Source organism: Macrobrachium nipponense, chromosome 46, assembly GCF_015104395.2.
Source record: "Macrobrachium nipponense isolate FS-2020 chromosome 46, ASM1510439v2, whole genome shotgun sequence".
Taxonomy (NCBI): Eukaryota; Metazoa; Arthropoda; class Malacostraca; order Decapoda; family Palaemonidae; genus Macrobrachium; species Macrobrachium nipponense.
In genome coordinates, this window is record NC_061106.1 from 17643088 (window position 1) to 17652482 (window position 9395).

At 35.0% G+C, this 9395-nt stretch overlaps 1 pseudogene; it reads left to right on the forward strand.

The window, feature by feature from the left end:
* Positions 1-3632: 3632 nt before the first annotated feature.
* LOC135214778 (homeobox protein B-H1-like) overlaps positions 3633-9395 on the forward strand; it is a 51297-nt pseudogene continuing 45534 nt past the window's right edge.

Sequence of the window (9395 nt, forward strand, 5' to 3'; positions counted from 1 at the left end):
TCATCTTCGAATTCTTCAATCTTTCTTGGAAAGATTACATGAGTAATGTTAAGTACTGAATTTGCTGTAAATAATGCTTGCGGTTCGCCTTGATATCGTGCGTTGTTTTCAGTGCTACTCTTGCCAAAGTTTTTCTCTTACTCGGGGAGTAAGTTTACAAATTACTTTGTTGTTCTTGTTGGTGGTGATACTGTTATTGTTGTTGGGGGTGGGGTAGGAAAGATCTACGGAAAAGCTTAAAAACGTCTGAAAAAGGTGCGAGTTGTTTTCAGTGCTACTCTTGCCAAAGTTCTTCGCTTACTTGGGGAGTAAGCTTACAAATTACTTTGTTGTTCATGTTGTTGCTGCTGCTGTTGTTTTTGTTGTTGTTGGGGGTAGGCTAGGAAAGGTCTATAGAAAAGCCTAAAAAGGTCTGAAAAAGGTGTTTTGCGTTGAGTTAAAGATGAAGGAATTTTAGAAAGGGATATTTATGATTTATTTATTAGAATGAAAATGTTAAAAAAATAATGAGCATATTAAGCAGTACTGAATAATTATTTCAATTAAAAAAAAAGTGTATTTATTTTAATTTTCCGGTGGTGAAACAAGGCTCTATTTGACCGTAGATTTTAGCAAGCATTACGCAAATGTTTTTTAAACCATTCACGCGGAACTTCAGTGTATTAATGAACGCTCCAAATTAATTTTATGAACAGCTGATTATATACCAACGATAATTCGTGAGAATTTAACGGACTACAGAGTTACTTTGGATAGATTCATCGATACTTTAACTAGTGCAATTAAATTCAATTTCATACTTCTAGGGACTTTAGCACATATAGTAAAACAAGGGACATTTATTAACTGAAAGAAGAATACTCGGCAAGTCAATAAGTTTAATTAAGAAACGAATTGATTTGTAGAACAACGATTTCTACGTATACGTATATAAAAAATAATTAGATATATGTATATATGCATAGTACACACACAACACACACACACACACACACACACACACACACATATATATATATATATATATATATATATATATATATATATATATATATATATATATATATATATATATATATATATACATATATACATACATACACACACACACACACACACACACACATATATATATATATATATATATATATATATATATATATATATATATATATACTATATAAAGAATTTTACCTTTATTCATATAATTCATCACGTTCCAAATTTTCGTGACTCAGTTTTACATATATCTATTTATCTATCTATCTATCTATCTATCTATCTATCTATCCTATCTATCTATCTATCTATCTAATCTATCTATCTATCTATATATATATATATATATATATATATATATATATATAATATATATATATATATATATATATATAATATCACTTTTTTACAAACTGTTTCCGGAATTTCCAGTAAGTTATAAAAAAAAAATTGCCATTTCCAGTAAGTTATAAAATTACCATTCTAGTTTTCATCCACACAAGAAATCGAATCGAATACCTTTACTACGGTAAAAACCAACGCATTTTAAAAATTCTGTGTGTCAGACAGACCTATGGCGCCTCGTCGATATTTTGTTTGTTTTCTTTGTTTACAATTAACAAAACGTTCTTCTTCATCAACAGGTTCTTGTAAGCAAATAAATATTTAGAAAACTTATCACGAGAATTCCTGCGAAATTTCTCGATATTTTTTCTATTGTCGGTTCGTTGTCTTAAAGTAACCCGCTTTACCTTACACCGAACTTCAAATGGGCTCTTACAGACTCAGTAAGGAATAAAGTTTTATTAAAAAGAAATGTTTTTATTCCTACGGTCCATACCTCACCCCCCCCCCCCCCAACACCTCCTTTCTACTTGGGACTATGATTAAAGTCGAATATATTTCCGGTATAATATTTTCCTTTCAATAATTCGGCTCACTATTTTTCTTCGTCACTGCAAAAAAAAAAATAAAACGGAAATATATCTGTGGCACGTGAATTTACATCAAGTGAACTGCATCGCCGCTTCAATCAAATACATTTCACTGTAAGCTGAGTGAATGTTACATTGTTCTGTCTGAAGCCTGAAAATTATATTTCACTTGGGCATAACAGGGAAATTTTGGTATTATCTTCTGCGACACTAAGCTGAAAATCTGGATTTGTAATATCTATGAAGTCAAGACTATCATGAACAGCAGAAATGACCATATGATGCAGTCATGACAAGAAAGCACTTGTATCTTATATATGCACATCCCTCGTGTAGCGAAAAAAAATTTAAAGACAACAATAAACCGTACGATTTTGATACATTTTTCAACACTAAGGTTGCGTTTACACCAAGCGATTCGAATCCATTCGATTCGTGAAGAATCAACGCGATTCATGATTTGTCTTGATTCGCCGCACTCATTTCAACGTAACCGTTTCCACCAAGCGAATCAAGTCAATTTCGGTTACGTTGCAATCAGTGTGGCGAATCAAGACGTATCATGAATCGTGTTGATTCTTCATGAATTGAATAGATTTGATTCGCTTGGTGTAAACGGAGGCTATGTTGCTGGGTTTTGCTTATAACTTCAACACAGGTCTTGTGGAATGAAGGAATGAAGGTCAGCAAAATAGTGGATTGAAACTTTTTGTGGTTAACTCCCAGGGCCATATTCCTACATTTATTCCTTTTCCGTCTAAGATGGTCAGTGGTTCCCAATGTGCCGTGGCTAATCTGATTTTTAAGAGGGGTAATTCAAGAATGTTTAAATGAAGTTAATGTGAATATTATATAAGAATTATATACCACCACAGGGGGCCATCTGGATTGGAAAACACTGTTTTAGACAGATAATAACCAAATGGGAAAGAAGCAGTATTCAGCTGGTGATTCCCTTTTCGAAACGCGATAATTCCCAGCAGCTAAGAAATCTGATGGTAATTCCGTCTAAAACTATCAAACTTCAAAAATACTGAAGAAAAGGATCTTCATAATTCCACCATAGGTTTAAATCACTGCTGAGAGAGCTCCGATAAAACATATGTTATCGTGAAACCTAAGCCCTTTGACAAATACTAGGAAGAGGAATTCTTACAAGGAAAAACATGAGAAAATGGACTGGAATCGTCCAGCAAGGCACAACTTGGCGCAGAAACAGCTTTGCAATACAAAGAGAACGCTTGCTGTGGCGAGGTACTCCCATCAGCCACTTCGTCTTCCGTTAAAGAAGCTGCATATTGGAAATTAAATTACCGATATCAATAGTAACGGTAAACAATATTCGAATGGGACATCAAAGAGGCGTGGCCTCGCGAGTGCCTAAGGTTCCGGCTCCGCCCACAATTTCCGCTTTTTGCTTTGATTGGCCGAGTCTCTCAAGCCGTAAACAGTGGGCGTGGCAAGATCAGAATTCTGAGGGGAAATATAGCACATTTATATGAGTTATCTTTTGCATTACGAATGCCCGTGTGAGTACAACTTAATGATGCTGATTGATACTTTATGAAAATAAGATAATGACGATCAGATCAGGCGACATTCAACTCAAAAAGCGATTTCCGAGCACTGGCACTCAGGAGTGCCCCTCCCCTTTGTGGTAGACGCTATCTGGCACTGTTAAGACCCGAAGAGTGTCATCTCCAGTGTCTGCCTAAGTGGCCGGACTTACGGTATAATCTCGTGCGCTGCGGAATTCTGTTCATTTGTTCCGCTTGAGTGAGTTACAAAAAGAATAAAATAGAAAGGAAATTGGTGAAGATTTTAGGAGACTAGAAGACTAAATCACTGTTACGCAGAGAACGATGACAGTGAAACCGTTCATTTTAATATAAAGTACGTTTTTTCTTTTACTTTTAATGCTTTGATAAGTGGTAAACTGTCACTGCAAGTAACTGCACATGAACTGGCTAAGATACTTACTATAGAAAATGCTGTTGTGCAGTTAAGAATGACAGTTAAACTTTACCGATATAGATATAAAATGTACTGTAATATTTTCGACTCATTTCGTACTTTTTTTTTGTTTTTCTTTAAATACCGCATTGAAGGTTCATATACAGGGACGATCGTGAATTTAATAATGTTCATATTCTTAACTGGATTAGTTTAAAATAAGCCTTTACTAAATAAGCAAATTAAGCATATAAGTAGAGTTACAATGTTGGTGAACTTTGCTTATTACATAATAGTTAATAAACATAATATTATAATTTATATAATATATAATAATATTATATAATATATATTATAAGTAATATTATAAGTATATATATATAATTATATAAATATATATAATTAAATTTATTATAACATATGAAGTTCACTAAAACTGAAGCTCGAAAATTTTTTTACGGTCATTGAAAATATAACTTTATAGAGAATGAATTCTTAAAAAAAAATTAATAAGTATATACATCGTCTTCTTTCATTCATTTTTCTAGATCGAAAACGCCTGGAATACGATCGCAACTGACGGGGGGGAAAATCGCCCTAAAAACAAAATAATAAAATTCCAAGATGTCCTCATCGCCGGCCAAATCCACGACGACCACGGACTCCTTTTCAATCGAGTCCCTCTTGTCCTCAAGACGACCCGATTCCACCCCAACGACTCAAGTCGTTTCTTCTCACTGTCCGCCTCCTCTGCAGGCGCTCATTCCAACCCTCCTGCCGGACTCCAGGGGCCGCGTCCTTCGCAGACAGTCCCCGGAGCCCTCCGACCTGGGGCCGATATTCCTGGCGAACTTGCGCGCCACTTCGGAGCCGCCGAAGATCCCTGCGACCAAAGTGGAGGGCGACACCACCACCGGAGACGACGATGACCTCGACGAAGAAGACATGGAGGACGACCTCAGGGAAGATTGCGCCGAGGAGGACGTGGTGGTGGACGACGGAGGCAGCTCTCATTCTATGGAGGGGGAAGGGGGCGTTTCGACTTCCTCCCCTTCGGAGCCACTTCACAGCGACGCAGGTAAATTGGGGATGGCCGCTGTTCGTTCGTTTGACTTTAACCAAAGGTTCACTGGCGGTATTTCGACTTGATCTATAAGGAAACGTACTCAATGATTCTTACTTTGTTGCCATCTTTTTTTTTATTTCAGACCCCAAATAATTGTTGGCTCAAAAAAAATCTCATCGAAAATTATAAAAAGAAAAATGCGCTGAAGAATTAACTGAGCTCCGGATCTCTTTAAAATCAAATTAGAATTATGCAAATGAAGAAAAAATATTAATACATGCATATTAAAGACTTAAGAATATATTATTCGTACGTAAATAATAATAAGGAAAATACGACGTGGAAGGAAAAATGGCATAGATAACTTTTATTCATCTCTGTATGATCATGCCCACAATAAAACAAGAACAATTTTCTATAATAAAGAACTGTTTCAATAGCTGACTGCAAAGTAACTTTATACGAAATTGCTGACGGATTTTGCACCTACCGACCACCACAATTGTACTGGTATATATATATATATATAATATATATATATGTGTGTGTGTGTGTGTGTGTATATATATAATATATATATATATATATATATATATATATATATATATATCTATATATATATATATATATATGAAAAGCGGTAAATATCGGCTTCCAATACCATTGAAAACCTTCACCCTACTTTGGATTGGCCAATGCGGGAAGGTGGGTGGTGAGCAGTTTGAGTTTTAGCCCATCATGATTAGCTTCAATAACAGCTGTACAAATTAACCGTCCGCTCCTAAAAAAATAAATAAAATAAAACAAATAAAAAATAAACAAAAAACCGCCATTACTACTTTCCTAGCCATTTGGTTACCGGTAGTGCGCTAATTAAATAAAAATGCCGTTATTACAGACAATTGAAGAGAGAGCAGTGGGTCTCTGGTTTTCTCCAACTTATCCTCTTCCTACAACCTTTTTTTTTTATCATCGTGCTTTTAACCAACTAATGCGTGGCTGTAATACGATGTTTTCTCTTAACTTTTCTTTTAAGAGCTACGTAAATCGAGGGTGTTACTAACCTTCTGTTCCGAACAGATATCGCCGTTACACTTTGCATATATGAACGTCGTCACGTGTTTCAGCTGACGAGTAGATATTCATTAATGCCTTGTCTCATCAGCTTCACAATCTGAGCTTATCTTTTTACTGCTATTATTATTATTATTATTATTATTATTATTATTATTATTATTATTATTATTATTATTATTATTATTATTATTTCAATCACAGTCATCCAATTCGACTGGTGGGTTTTATAGTGTGGGGTTCCAGGTTGCATCCTGCCTCCTTAGAAGTCCATCACTTTCTTCACTATGTGCGCTGTTTCTAGTAGCACACTCTTCTGCATGAGTCCTAGAGCTACCTTGGCATCTAGTTTTTTTTCCAGGTTCCTTCTCAGGGATCTTGGGATCGTGCCTAGCAGCCTTATTACTATTATTATAATCATAATTATTATTATTATGAAGTCTGCAAAAGCAATTATTCCTTTTTCAGTTGTTACTGCTGTTGCTCCCAAAACGGTTATTATGGATGAGTTTTGTTTTTGTTGTGTTCTTAAAGTTTTTATTTAAAAGTGAAACGTCCAGTTAAGGTAACTATCATTCTCCAAGCAGATCGAACATTTTATAATCCTTAGTTATCCCCGGTTGAATGATCACCCCCAATGAAATTTCCATTAGACATAGAACTTTTTCATCTTGATAATTCTGGTGAGATAAAAATGTGCACTATTGTTCTTTTAATATAATATAGCAGAGAGAGAGAGAGAGAGAGAGAGAACTGAAACCTTTTGATATTATGCTAAAACAGCATATTTAATCAGGATTTGTATGGGCACTAAAGGGGAAAAATTGAGGCGAGGTCTTTTGACACGAATACATTAATATATATATATATATATATATATATAATATATATATATATATATATATATATATATATATATAACGTATATATACAGCATACAATTCCTTGTTACAGAAGAAAAAATATTATGCTATTTACTAATCGCGTTACAGCAGAATATTTTCGCTCAGATGATGTTGTTAAGATTCAAATTTAACCTGGCCTTTTCTCCGTCTGTTAATCTAAAGTCGATAGCCGTCACAAGAACAAGTATAGATGTTAAATCAACATTTGCCGGAAATAAATTTACTCAGATAATTATTTCTAATTTATTCCTATTTAACTCCTGATATTCACTATTTCTCTCACTTATTTTGTCGAGCGCAGGCGTAGTAGATGTGGCCTTTTGTCCGATACGTATTTTAAGACTCGATTTTAAAAGTGGGTTTCCCAAGTCTCCTCTCCCCCCTTCCCCACCCCTCCCGGCCGTTTCCCATCATATTAACAACATGATTTCATTCATTTTATGTTGACTCCTTGAATGCCCTAATTGGTGCCGGAGAATCTGTCCCGCTCCCGACGAGAAGGCGGACACAAACTGTCTTGCATTGCCTCATGCCCCAACTCGGCTCGGCCAACTCGGAACCAGAGGATTTTATTTCTGGTGATAGAAATTCATTCTCGATAAAATGCAGTTCGGATCCCACAATAAGCTGTAAGTCCCGTTGCTAGGTAACCAATTGGTTCCTAGTCACGTAAAAATATCTAATCCTTCGGGCCAGCCCTAGGAGATCTGTTGATCAGCTCAGTGGTCTGGTAAAACTAAGATATACTTAACTCATGCCCCGAAGTCACTCTAGTCTAGACCGCTGTCAGGACTCAGTTTCCGGAGAGTTTCGTCGCCGACCGAGACGCAGATTGTTTACGGACGTTATCCGAGTATCTTTTATATATATTTTTTTTATCGCTTACTCGGTGGGTAATACGCTATATCTTATTAAAAATAACTTTTCTGTACTGTTCAACATGCACATTATATATTTTTTACATGTTGATTCTAATAAATAAATCATAGATTTCCTGTCATAAAATTACTACATCTTTAACTCGACGCGAAGCACCTTTTTCAGACATTTTTAGGGTTTCCATACCCCCAACAAGCACAACAACCACAACAAGGTAGTTTGTAAACTACCTTGTTGTTGTGCTGGTTGGGGAATAGGAAAGCCAAAAAATGTCTGAAAAAGGTGTTTCACGTCGAGTTAAAGGTACAGGAATTTCAGGATAGGATATTTACGATTTATTTATTAGAATCAACATGTATAAAATAAATAATGTGCTTGTTAAACAGTACAGAAAAATTATTTCTAATAAAATACAGCGTATTTTCAAAATTTTCGTTGGTGAGACAACTCTCTATTTGGACGTAGATTTTAGCAAGTTTTAATTCATTTGATGCACTGTTTTACAGGCTATATTTCTGTTCAATTATTTTATGTTTCCACTTATGACTGAGAATATTTGAACGTGTTTAATTTGTGTCCTTTTCATCTAACCCTAGTTGTTAGTATGATTAGTACTAATTATGAGTATTAATTACGAAGACCACTTCACGTTAAGTTAGGAATATAATGTTTGCAACTTATGCGTCAGGGGAATATCTTGCACGCGTCCCGAGTAAGCAGGAGGTCGAATCACGCCTTGTTTTAATTATGAGGTTACACATTTCTTCCCTTTCTGACGATGCATATAACACACGAGATTATGTGCGTGTACTATATTAGTTCACGCAAATATCTATCTACCTAGCGGTTTAAGACATTTCGTTCGTTATTAAATTCTTACTTTAGAAATGTGTCTTGATTCATGGTGAGAGTTTCAAAGGCCAAATGATAAAATTCAGCACCTTATGCTCGCACTTTTATATTGCTTTTTGTTCATATGGTTTTGTTTTTTGTCTGGTGTTTTCACGTTGCATGGAACAGTGGTTATTCGACGACGGGACCAACGGCTTTACGTGACTTCCGAACCACGTCGAGGGCGAACTTCTATCACCAGAATGACACACCTCTCACACCTCAATGAACCCGCCGAGAATCGAACTCGCGACCACCGAGGTGGCAGGCCAATACCATACCGACCACGCCACTGAGGCGCCTCTTTTTTTTTTTTTTCTTTTTTTTTTTTTTTTTTTTTTTTTTTTTTTTTTTTTAATTGCCGGAAAATTGTTCTTTTAACTTCTTGCTTTGGTCATCACTTTACATCTAATTAATTTTGTGTAATTGGTAGAAGGCAGTAATATTATTACACTACTACCACTGCTACTAATACTGCTACTACTAGAAATAACAACAACAACAACAACAACAACTACAACAACAACAACAACAACAATAATAATAATAATAATAATAATAATAATAATAATAATAATAATTAATAATAATAATAATAATAATAATAATAATAATAATAACAGTAAAATTTAATTACCACTGAACATTTAAATAGTCAGTCAAATGACAGCAATTAGTGATCTCCAAAAAAAA